Source organism: Oncorhynchus mykiss, chromosome 19, assembly GCF_057628025.1.
Source record: "Oncorhynchus mykiss isolate SJ-2025 chromosome 19, ASM5762802v1, whole genome shotgun sequence".
NCBI lineage: Eukaryota > Metazoa > Chordata > Actinopteri > Salmoniformes > Salmonidae > Oncorhynchus > Oncorhynchus mykiss.
Window position 1 is genome coordinate 23,554,351 of NC_143040.1, and position 13,359 is coordinate 23,567,709.

General features: G+C 40.9%; 1 protein-coding gene across 1 annotated transcript in view; it reads right to left on the bottom strand.

The window, feature by feature from the left end:
* LOC110498509 (uncharacterized) overlaps positions 1-13,359 on the bottom strand; it is a 53,925-nt gene that overhangs the window by 2,431 nt on the left and 38,135 nt on the right. The gene's annotated exons all lie outside the window — the stretch shown is intronic.

Below are 13,359 nucleotides of genomic sequence, written 5' to 3' on the forward strand. Positions count from 1 at the left end.
AAAAGTATTTAGTCAGCCACCAATTGTGCAAGTTCTCCCACTTAAAAAGATGAGGCCTGTAATATTCATCATAGGTACACTTCAACTATGACAGACAAAATTAGAAAAAAAAACCCAGAAAATCACATTGTAGTATTTTGAATGAATTTATTTGCAAATTATGATGGAAAATAAGTATTTGGTCAATAACAAAAGTTTCTCAATACTTTTGTTATATACCCTTTGTTGGCAATGACAGAGGTCAAACATTTTCTGTAAGTCTTCACAAGGTTTTCACACACTGTTGCTGGTATTTTGGCCCATTCCTCCATGTAGATCTCCTCTAGAGCAGTGATGTTTTGGGGCTGTTGCTGGGCAACACGGACTTTCAACTCCCTCCAAAGATTTTCTATGGGGTTGAGATCTGGAGACTGGCTAGGCCACTCCAGGACCTTGAAATGCTTCTTAGGAAGCCACTCCTTCGTTGCCTGGGCGGTGTGTTTGGGTTTATTGTCATGCTGAAAGACCCAGCCACGTTTCATCTTCAATGCCCTTGCTGATGGAAGGAGGTTTTCGCTCAAAATCTCACGATATATGGCCCCATTCATTCTTTACACGTATCAGTCGTCCTGGTCCCTTTGCAGAAAAACAGCCCCAAAGCATGATGTTTCCACCCTCATGCTTCACAGTAGGTATGGTGTTCTTTGGATGCAACTCAGCATTCTTTGTCCTCCAAACACGACGTGTTGAGTTTTTACCAAAAAAGTTATATTTTGGTTTCATCTGATCATACGACATTCTCCCGATCTTCTTCTGGATCATCCAAATGCTCTCTAGCAAACTTCAGACGGGCCTGGACATGTACTGGCTTAAGCAGGGGGACACGTCTGGCACTGCAGGATGTGTTACTGATGGTAGGCTTTGTTACTTTGGTCCCAGCTCTCTGCAGGTCATTCACTAGGTTCACCCGTGTGGTTCTGGGATTTTTGCTCACCGTTCTTGTGATCATTTTGACCCCACGGGGTGAGATCTTGCGTGGAGCCCCAGATCGAGGGAGATTATCAATGGTCTTGTAGGTCTTCCATTTCCTAATAATTGCTCCCACAGTTGATTTCTTCAAACCAAGCTGCTTACCTATTGCAGATTCAGTCTTCCCAGCCTGGTGCAGGTCTACAATTTTGTTTCTGGTGTCCTTTGACAGCTCTTTGTTCTTGGCCATAGTGGAGTTTGGAGTGTGACTGTGAGGTTGTGGACAGGTGTATTTTATACTGATAACAAGTTCAAACAGGTGCCATTAATACAGATAACGAGTGGAGGACAGAGGAGCCTCTTAAAGAAGAAGTTACAGGTCTGTGAGAGCCAGAAATCTTGCTTGTTTGTAGGGCACTAAATACTTATTTTCCACCATAATTTGCAAATAAATTCATAAAAAATCCTATACGTGATTTTCTGGATTTCTCCCCCTCATTTTGTCTGTCATAGTTGAAGTGTACCTATGATGAAAATTGCAGGCCTCTCTCATATTTTTAAGTGGGAGAACTTGCACAATTGGTGGCTGACTAAATACTTTTTTGCCCCACTGTAAATATGAGGTTGTGGGTAAATATGAGTCAGCTATTAGGTCAAGTCAACATCATACAAACCTGACTAAACTATATTGACGTGTTCGTTAGTATGTGTGTACACTACACAGTGCATTTGGAAAGTATCCAGATTCCTTGACTTTTTCCACATTTTGTTACGTTAGTTTTATTCTCAAATGTATTCAATTGTTTTTTCCCCTCAATCTCCACACAATACCCCATAATGACAAAGCAAAAAGAGGTTTAGACATTTTTGCAAATGTATAAACAAATGTTTTACATAAGTTTTCAGACCCTTTACTCAGTACTTTGTTGAAGCACCTTTTGCAGCAATTACAGCCTTGCGTCTTCTTGGGTATGACGCTACAAGCTTAGCGCACCTATACTTGGGGAGTTTCTTCTCTGCAGATCCTCTCAAGCTCTGTCAGGTTAGATGGGGAGCATCCCTGCACAGTTATTTTCAGGTCTCTCCAGAGATGTTCGATCGGCTTCAAGTCCGGGCTCTGGCTGGGCCACTCAAGGATATTCAGAGACTTGTCCCGAAGCCACTCCTGCGTTGTCTTGGCTGTGTGCTTAGGGTCATTGTCCTGTTGGAAGGTGAACCTTCGCCTCAGTCGGAGGTCCTGAGCGGTCTGGAACAGGTTTTCATCAAGGATCTCTGTGCTCCGTTCATCTTTCCCTCGATCCTGAATAGTCTCCCAGTCCCGGCTGCTGAAAAACATCTCCAAGGCATGATGCTGCCACCAACATGCTTCACCGTAGGGATGGTGCCAGGTTTCCTCCAGATGTGACTCTTGGTTTCATCAGACCAGAGAATCTGGTTTCTCATGGTCTCAGAGTTAAACCCTACCTCTTAAATGAATCCTACCCCCCACCTAAAAATAAATACCAACAGACAAGTCCTCAACTGGCAGCTTCATTAAAAAGTATCCGCAAAACACCAGTCTCAACGTCAACAATGAAGAGGTGACACCGGGTTGCTGGCCTTCTAGGCAGAGTTGCAAAGAAAAAGCCATATCTCAGACTGGCCAATAAAAATAAAAGATGGGCAAAAGAACACAGACACTGGACAGAGGAACTCTGCCTAGAAGGCCAGCACCGGGGCCTCCCACTCTTTCTATTCTGGTTAGAGCCAGTTTGCACTGTTCTGTGAAGGGAGTAGAGACACTTTGCACTGTTCTGTGAAGGGAGTAGTACACAGCGTTGTACGAGATCTTCAGTTTCTTGGCAATTTATCACATGGAATAGCCTTCATTTCTCAGAACAAGAATAGACTGATGAGTTTCATCAGAAAGTCATTTGTTTCTGGCCATTTTGAGCCTGTAATCAAACCCATAAATACTGATGCTCCAGATAATCAACTAGTCTAAAGAAGGCCAGTTTTATTGCTTCTTTAAATCAGAACAACAGTTTTCAGCTGTGCTAACATAATTGCAAAAGGGTTTTCTAATGATCAATTAGCTTTTTAAAATTATAAACTTGGATTAGCTAACACAATGTGCCATTGGAACACATGGCTGCTGTAGATATTTCCAGCTACAATAGTAATTTACAACATTAACAATGTCTACACTGTATTTCTGATCAATTTGATGTTATTTCAACGGACAAAAAAATGTGCTTTTCTTTCAAAAACAAGGGCATTTCTGGGTAACCCCAAACTTTTGAACGGTAGTGTATTTCATCAGCCACCTGGTGGAAGGGACTTTGTGGATCTGAGGCTCTTTTCCCTGTTGCCTCCATCATCCTCCACATCCCACCAACATCAGCCGCCTCAGAGCGCAACTGGTCCTTGTTTGGGAACACACACACCAAAGCACATAACAGGCTGACCAATTGAAAAATTGGTGGCCATCCGGGCAAATTTGAGGCTTTTTGAGCCTGACAACGAGCCATCCTCAACAAGGTTGGAAAGTGACAGTGAAGATGAGGCCTCAGAGTCTGAAGTTCAGGAGGTGGACATTGAGGAGGTTTAGGCAGAAGACATGAAAGCCTGAGAGGAAGACAACCAAAGCTTTAGTTTCTAGACTATAATTTTATGTTAAAAGTTTTTGGGAGATGCGATGGATCATTGGGGATCATTAAATATTCCCTTTCTTTTGTTGTTCTGTGAAATCATCACATGTGAAGAGTCAACTCACTTAAAGTTCAATTCGTATCTAAATTGTTTTTATTTCTATTGGAAGGATTTAATAATTTGCAATTATGTCTACTTATCATAAGGTAAAAAGATTATGTTTGTCTCCATATGATATGGTAAATATATCCAATGCAAAAAAACAGCTACACTTAAATGGTGTTAATGTAAATGTGCATATATTTCCGTCAATTCCCATATATTTCTGTTAATTCCCAACAGGAATGTTTCCACCTCTGAATATTCCCCAAAATGTGCCACCCTAGCCAGGATCAAGGCAAAGATGACCAGAGCAGTACAGAGAGATCGAAACCCTGCTCCAGAGCGCTCAGGATCTCCGACTGTGGCAAAGGTTCACCTTCCAACAGGGCAACAACCCTACGCACAAAGCCAATACAATGCAGGAGTGGCTTTGGGACAAGGGTCTGAAAAGTTATGTAAATGTGATATTTCAGTTTAGTATTTTTTATAAATTAGCAAACATTTCTAAAAACCTGTTTTGTATTGTGTGTAGCTTGATGTGGGAAAAACCTATTTAATCAATTTTAGAATAAGGCTGTAACCTAACAATGTGGAAAAAGTCAAGGGGTTTGAATACTTTCCGAATGCACTGTATATAGGATACATATGGTGCATAGGAAGTAACGACAAGAGAATCATTGAAGATGCACATGGGGTAATAATGGAGATTTTAAGTGTGTTTGGGACTAGTACTAAGTGAATGTGGATGTGAAAGTTGTGTGATTGTAAAATATGACATTAAGCTGATTGAAATGTGGATAATAAATGGATTGAAATTTGGATAATAAGCTGATAGAAAATTGGATAATAAGAGATTGAAATGTAGCTATAACGTACTGAGTCTGGGGACTAGCTCCAGTGTGACTTTGGAGTGAATGTGAGCCGAGTTTTCCAGTTCTGTGTTAGTTGTTCAATCTAGGGCTTCCATCCACCACCGCCCATCGTAGTCTGGGACTACAAGTGTATAGGAAGTAGTGGCAAGAGAACCATTGAAGATACATATGGTGCATAGGATGTAACAATAGAAAAGTCTAAGTGGTCTGAGAACCACTGATAATAGCACAAGGTCTTATTGTAGGAATTTATAATCGATGAAGATGCACGTGTTGTGAATGTGAATACCTAAGTATAGTTATATAAGGAAAATAATGAATACCCCAACCAGTTTTGTGTGAGCTGAATTTTCAGATCTATAACGTTATCTAGGGGTTCGGTCCACCACTGCCCATCGATCTACAGTTAGTAAACACTGACAGGAGATGCCAATAAAATATTTGAGAGGGTAACAGCCCCCGGACACTGATTTCCTCGATATGAAAGATATGCGTACCTCTCGGGCTGCTGTGGTGTGGACATGAAAAACTAAAGATTTATAACTTTATATAGGGGTTCTGTATGGAGATAGAGTATTATTCCCGAATATGCTTTTAAATAGAACACTAGAGGGAATATGTAAACCCTTGTATGAATAGAACACTGGTGTAGAGGAGGAATTTGTGATGTAACACAAATGTATAATGGGTTACCAGAGATCTGACGAAGTAACAATAGAAAAAAATATATATACAACTTGCACACCCACACATAGACGTATTCTGAGAAATGTTCAGTGGTCCCTTTATGGATCATTTGAGAAAGATAAGGTTAAAGCATTGTACAGGATTTGACTTACCCCTAACCAATAAAAATATAAACAGTTTTCTTCCACCCTGGTAATACATTTTGAAATAAACCCCATGCCCTGTTAAATAGAGCCAATGGTGTTAAACGGTTGAGTAGATGAATACAGAACATGCTAGGTAAAGCCTTAACCTGTCTAGGAACAGGGTTCCACCTCGCCAACAGCCAATGAAATTGCAGGGCGCCAAATTCAAATCAACAGAAATCTCATAATTCAAATTTCTCAATCATACAAGAATTAGACACCATTTTAAAGATAAAATTCTTGTTAATCCAACCGCAGTGTCCGATTTTAAAAAAGCTTTTCGGCGAAAGCATGCATAACATATCATTATATTAGGTCAGCAACTAGTCACAGAAAGCATACAGCGATTTTCCAACCAAAGAGAGGAGTCACAAAAAACAGAAATAGAGAAAATTAATCACTAACCTTTGATATTCTTCATCAGATGACACGTTACACAATACATGTATGTTTTGTTCGATCAAGTTCATATTTATATCCAAAAACCTCAGTTTACATTTCGCTTTGCCTCCAAAACATCCCGTGAATTTTCACAGAGCCACATCAATTTACAGAAATACTCATAATAAACATTGATAAAAGATACAAGTATTATTCACAGAATTAAAGATATACACTGCTCAAAAAAAATAAAGGGAACACTTAAACAACACAATGTAACTCCAAGTCAAATCACACTTCTGTGAAATCAAACTGTCCACTTAGGAAGCAACACTGATTGACAATAAATGTCACATGCTGTTGTGCAAATGGAATAGACAACAGGTGGAAATTATAGGCAATTAGCAAGACACCCCCAATAAAGGAGTGGTTCTGCAGGTGGTGACCACAGACCACTTCTCAGTTCCTATGCTTCCTGGCTGATGTTTTGGTCACTTTTGAATTCTGGTGGTGCTTTCACTCTAGTGGTAGCATGAAACGGAGTCTACAACCCACACAAGTGGCTCAGGTAGTGCAGCTCATCCAGGATGGAACATCAATGCGAGCTGTGGCAAGAAGGTTTGCTTTGTCTGTCAGCATGGAGGCGCTACCAGGAGACAGGCCAGTACATCAGGAGACGTGGAGGAGGCCGTAGGGGGGCAACAACCCAGCAGCAGGACCGCTACCTCCGCCTTTGTGCAAGGAGGAGCAGGAGGAGCACTGCCAGAGCCCTGCAAAATGACCTCCAGCAGGCCAAAAATGTGTATGTGTCTGCTCAAACGGTCAGAAACAGACTCCATGAGGGTGGTATGAGGGCCCGACGTCCACAGGTGGGGTTGTGCTTACAGCCCAACACCGTGCAGGACGTTTGGCATTTGCCAGAGAACACCAAGAGTGGCAAATTCGCCACTGGCGCCCTGTGCTCTTCACAGATGAAAGCAGGTTTACACTGAGCACATGTGACAGACGTGACAGAGTCTGGAGACGCTGTGGAGAACGTTCTGCTGCCTGCAACATCCTCCAGCATGACCGGTTTGGCGGTGGGTCAGTCATGGTGTGGGGTCGCATTTCTTTGGGGGGCCGCACAGCCCTCCATGTGCTCGCCAGAGGTAGCCTGACTGCCATTAGGTACCGGGATGAGATCCTCAGATCCCTTGTGAGACCATATGCTGGTGCGGTTGACCCTGGGTTCTTCCTAATGCAAGACAATGCTAGACCTCATGTGGCTGGAGTGTGTCAGCAGTTCCTGCAAGAGGAAGGCATTGATGCTATGGACTGGCCCACCTGTTCCCCAGACCTGAATCCAATTGAGCACATCATGTCTCGCTCCATCCACCACAGACTGTCCAGGAGTTGGCGGATGCTTTTGTCCAGGTCTGGGAGGAGATCCCTCAGGAGACCATCCGCCACCTCATCAGGAGCATGCCCAGGCATTGTAGGGAGGTCATACAGGCACGTGGATGCCACACACACACTACTGAGCCTCATTTTGACTTGTTTTAAGGACATTACATCAAAGTTGGATCAGCCTGTAGTGTGGTTTTCCACTTTAATTTTGAGTGTCACTCCAAATCCAGACCTCCGTGGGTTGATAAATTTGATTTCCATTGATAATTTTTGTGTGATTTTGTTGTCAGCACATTCAACTATGTAAAGAAAAAAATATTTAATAAGAATATTTCATTCATTCAGATCTAGGATGTGTTATTTTAGTGTTCCCTTTATTTTTTTGAGCAGTGTACTTCTCTTTAATGCAACCGCTGTGTCAGATTACAAAAAAATTACGGAAAAAGCAAACCATGCAATAATCTGAGCACGGCGCTCAGAGACCAACACAACCCAAAAAGATATCTGCCATGTTGGAGTCAACAGAAGTCAGAAATAGCATAATAAATATTCACTTACCTTTGATGATCTTCATCAGAATGCATTCCCAGGAATCCCAGTTCCACAATAAATGTTTGATTTGTTCCATAAAGTCCATCATTTATGTCCAAATAACTCCTTTTGGTTCGCGCGTTCAGTACACAATCTAAACTCACGACACGCAGGCAGGTCCAGGCAAAAGTTCAGACAAAAAGTCACATTACAGTTTGTGGAAACATGTCAAACGAAGTATAAAATAAATCTTTAGGATGTTTTTAACATAAATCTTCAATAATTTTCTAACCGGAAAATTCCTTTGTCTGTAGAAAAGCAATGGAACGCGAGGTGAACATGAGCGCGAATCACGAGCCCATGGCACTCTGCCAGACACCTGGCTCAATCCCCTCTCATTCCCCGCTCTTTCACAGTAGAAGCCTCAAACAAGGTTCTAAAGACTGTTGACATCTAGTGGAAGCCTTATGAAGTGCAAAATGACCCCATAGACACTGTATATTCGATAGGCCAAGAGTTGAAAAACTACAAACCTCAGATTTCCCACTTCCTGGTTGGATTTTTCTCAGGTTTTTGACTGTCATATGAGTTATGTTATACTCACATACATCATTCAAACAGTTTTAGAAACTTCTGAGTGTTTTCTATCAAAATCTACTAATAATATGCATATATTAACAACTGGGACTGTAGTAGGCAGTTTACTCTGGGCATGCTTTTCATCTAAACCTGAAAATGCTGCCCCCTAGCCCAAATAGGTTAATATGGACAGAGCATGAGACAGTGCCAGCCCAGTTAATACATATTGATCCCGCCAAAGCATTACATATGAATCTTTAAATAGACATTTAATAAGTGTGAAGGAACAAAGTGAATGGTAAGTGGCTTTCAGATAGCACTAATGCAATATCTTAGTAATTTGAAGAAGTAAATGTTTCAATACAAGGTTACATTATGAACAGAGGGAGGCCGATATCTAGTGTTTGCAGAGGGAGGCCGATATCTAGTGTTTGGGTTAGAGATAAGCTTCCTGTGGAACAGCTAGCCGCCAGTACTCACTGAAAATAAACCTGTCTGTTAGGGACACAGTGGGAAAATCTGGGAATAATTGAAATGACACGTTTATGACAATTTCCAATTATTATTCTATAGTTTCGGTAGCACCAGTGATTTAAGTAAGAAGGTAATATCCTTTAAAACAGCCTGTTTCCATTACGTGTGTCCAGAATTGAAGTAGATCCAAGTAAATGTTTTTAGTCACGAATATTGAGCTGATAAGTCAGCACCAACTTTTTGAAGGTCCTAGTAAATTTGTTAAACAACAGGTTCCTTATTTTGACTATTTTATGTCCTAGGGACAGTTTGTACAGAACTGTATGTCAACGCAACAGGTCAAAATGACAATGGTTACAAGAGACAGGCTCTGGGATTTTTAAATTTAGAAGAGGCCTATTCAGCTTGACTGCTAGCTAAGGCCTGGCCATTTTGTTTGTTTTTACCCTACAAGTTTTACCACACACAAGCCAGCACCCACACAACCCACTTGTTAATGAATATTTGTTAGTGGTTTGTACTCTGATTTATTGTGTGGGGTCTTTTTATTTTTGTTTTAGTGGTTTTTCACAGGTTAGAAATTATGCAACTTAAAGGGTACACAAATAAAACATTTTGGAAGTTAAACTTTTCAGAGTTCTGGTTGCACACTTAAATTATCTTGATATGAAATGTACTGAAAAACTAAACCTGGTACACAGAATGTTTGAAATATCTTTATCTTTAAATAATGTCTGAGGTACAGGGGAAACAAACACTCACTTAATGGGGTTGAATGACCTCTGACCTAACTTTCTGGTGAAGCCTGATCACCCTCACTAGAAAGACTGGAGACATTGGGTGACATTTAAATGTACTATGGAAACAATAATAATTAAGAGGAAGTTTTATAATTTATCATCAACAGTCCTGTGTATGATTCAGAACACGAGAAGGAGAGAGAGTGTGCTGCCCCTGAATGAGGGACATCTTTCTCTAGTCTATTTTTAATTAAGTTAAGATGGAGTCATCAAGGGAAAAGGCAGTGTTGTTTTTTTTGGGCGCATGAATCACGATGTGAGTCGTGTCCAAAGGGGGAATTACCAGTCCCCTGTGGCCCTTTGGTAAATATGCAAATAGATTTTCTTCACATGCCTGCTTGTAAAAGGAAAAAATGTGTTGGTAATGGTTGACAGTTACTCAAATGGATTGAAGTTTTCCCCACATCAAGTGATATGTATATTGCTGTTGTTTTTGTTTTCTTTGTTTTTTGTCTTGCTTCAATAACAGATTTCACCAGATTGGGTCTGCTGGATGGTCGGGATTTCTGCCTAAGGATTAGCCCTCAACTCTCTGACCCTGTAACTCTGTAGTGAGATCGCCAAGATAAGGGAGTATAAACCAATTTGGGGGGAAAAAAGCAAAGCAAAGCACCCCCACAACATGATGCTGCTACCCCCGTGCTTCACGGTTGGGATGGTGTTCTTCAGCTTGCAAGCATCCCCCTTTTTCCTCCAAACATAACGATGGCCGTTATGGCCAAACAGTTCTATTTTTGTTTTATCAGACCAAAGGACATTTCTACAAAAAGTACGATCTTTGTCCCCATGTTCAGTTGCAAACCGTAGTCTGGCTTTTTTATGGTGGTTTTGGAGCAGTGGCTTCTTCCTTGCTGAGTGGCCATTCAGGCTATGTCGATATAGGACTTGTTTTACTGTGGATATAGATACTTTTGTACCTGTTTCCTCCAGCATCTTCACAAGGTCCTTTGCTGCTGTTCTGGGATTGATTAGCACTTTTCGCACCAAATTACATTCATCTCTAGGAGACAGAACGCGTCTCCTTCCTGAGCGGTATGACGGCTGCGTGGTCCCATGGCGTTTATACTTGCGTACTATTGCTTGTACAGATGAACGTGGTACCTTCAGGCGTTTAGAAATTGCTCCCAAGGATGAACCAGAATTGTGGAGGTTTACAATTTATTTTCGAGGTCTTGGCTGATTTATTTTGATTTTCCCATGATGTCAAACAAATAGGCACTGAGTTTGAAGGTAGGCCTTGAAATACATCCACAGGTACACCTCCAATTGACTCAAATTATGTCAATTAGTCTATTAGACGCTTCTAAAGCATGACATCATTTTCTGAAATGTTACACGCCGTTTAAAGGCACAGTCAACTTAGTGTATGTAAATATCTGACCCACTGGAATTATGATACAGTGAATTAAAAGTGAAATAATCCGTCTGTAAACAATTGTTGGAAAAATTACTTGTGTCATGCACAAAGTAGATGTCCTAACCGACTTGCCAAAACTATAGTTTGCTAACAAGAAATGTGTGAAGTTTTAATGACTCCAACCTAAGTGTAAATAAACTTCCGACTTGAACTGTATGAAGCAAAGGTTAAGTTAAAACATTCTACTGCAATGGTTTTAAAAGTACAACCCAGAAAGATGGGTTTGAAATGATGACGTGTCTGGTTTAATGTGTTGATTTCCCTTACTTTATTATAAATATGATATAGAAGCTAAAATCTAATGCTTATCTTAAAATGTAACGATTATTGTCCCACAAGTGATAATGTGATAGACATTTTAAGTGTGTGCTTTTCTAATAACCAATTTCTTGGTTCAAGCAAGTGACTGGTTGAACGAATCCTCACTATCAGTATCTGAATTTGGCAGTACCCCCAGAACCTTGTTTAGAGAAAGGGATCTCTCAGTTTCAAGGTTTCAGTTTAGAGAGAAGAAGTCTCATGAGGTATTGATCTGTCACATGCATGAAAATAAACAATGATTAATTTAAGATTGACTGAGTCTCCCTGTGTAAAAGTTTCTACGACGGTGTCACTGTCTGTCACCTCAAATCTTTCTCTCGATCTGTGTGCACCTACGTTGTAAACTTTCATTCATAGGCTAGGTTGTAGCAACCTCATGATGGGTATAGAGTAACACGTTGTAGCCTAAACCTATCGATGTTACATTGAACTGGGTGAATGGAATATGAATGACAGTCATCCAATATGCTGTAATATAAATAAGGCCATGCTCGTAAAAAAATATAATTGACCTCCCTCATCTTAAACGACATTGACCGCCACTGGTATTCATAGCATTCTTACAGCTTGCTACAGCATTGTGACCTGCAGTAGCGCAGAGGTCTAAGCAGTGTGCTTTGGCTCCGAGCCTCATGAGTTCTCGCCCAGTGCTGGGTGATCTAGTGGCAAGCCTGAGCCTACATTAGGCCCACAAGTGAATTGCATTTATTTCAATGTTTTCAAGAAGTAAAACAAATAGTCTGATAATTGACTATCCAGAGAAAAGTGTCTCAGCTCATCAAAATCATCTTGGGATAGGCTCAAACATCTTGACAGCTTTACAAAATGAACTATTAAGTCCACACAATACACACTTTCAATCCACACCAAAGACAATAACTAAATTGACAAATTATACACAGCCTAGCTATAAAACGTAGGCGAGCCTCCACACTGGAGGAAAATGTATCGTTCTACAGTAGGTTCTACATGTCAATCAACTGATTGCCCAAATCAGCTCATCAACTCAGCCAGGGACACAAAATGCAGCCTATTATCTGTTTTCACACCTTTCATAATATGACAATGGATAGGCTAAAAGCCTATTTATGCTCGATCTGAAAATGTGGTCGGAGGCTCCGTATGGAAGGTGTGACGCAATTGCGGCGCCTACGGAAGCATGCAGAGGCCAAATTGAGCTCTGTACCGCATCGCCTTGCGCCTCCCAAATTTTGTAACAATGCAGAGGGCTCCGTATATCTCCGCATTGACATGATTGGCTGATGGTAGGTGGGCGGCGGAAGGTCCTGTATAAACACAAACTCACTTCCTTGACAAGTTCCTTCATAACAGCTCTGCTCCGCGAAGCACAAAAAGTATGAATTCCCTGACTTCTGCAGAGGCCGTATCACCATAAATGCTACACGGCCAATGCGGATTGACCATGCAGCGCTTTTTACGGGTAGCCTACAGAATTTAGACGATTGGAATATAATCAAATTGCATATTGTAACCAGTGTCTGTCCTCGGTCCAACAGTTGAATAAAAAAATTATACATTTCCTTTACTACCCAGTGTTAAAACTAACAAATTCCTAGGTGTTTTTATTGACAAAAAAATAAACTGGGCAAATCCCACTTCATTTGTCTGCAATAAAATTGCGAGAGATATTGGTGTCATCAGACGAATTCAACATCTCATCTCAAGTAAAATAATATTAAATCTGTAATACACCTTAATGCATCCTTATGTTGCAATATAGTCTAGGCCCCTCAAACTCAACTCTGGAGCCAGTTGTGCTGTATTTCTTTCTCCATTGTTCCCCTCTACTCACGTACAGATTTAGAACAACAGGTGGGTGCAATTAATTATCAGGTAGAACAGAAAATCAGCAGGCTCTGGACCTCGTAGGGTAAGAGTTGAATAGCCCTGGTCTAGGCCAATACTTACAAAAGTAACCTTAACATATTAAGTCTCCGAAAACGTTTTGTGATGCCTGCAACTCATTTCAGACCGTCGTGCCAGTTCCTCTCCACCTTTCCATTGCTTTCAAGTTCTTAATATTC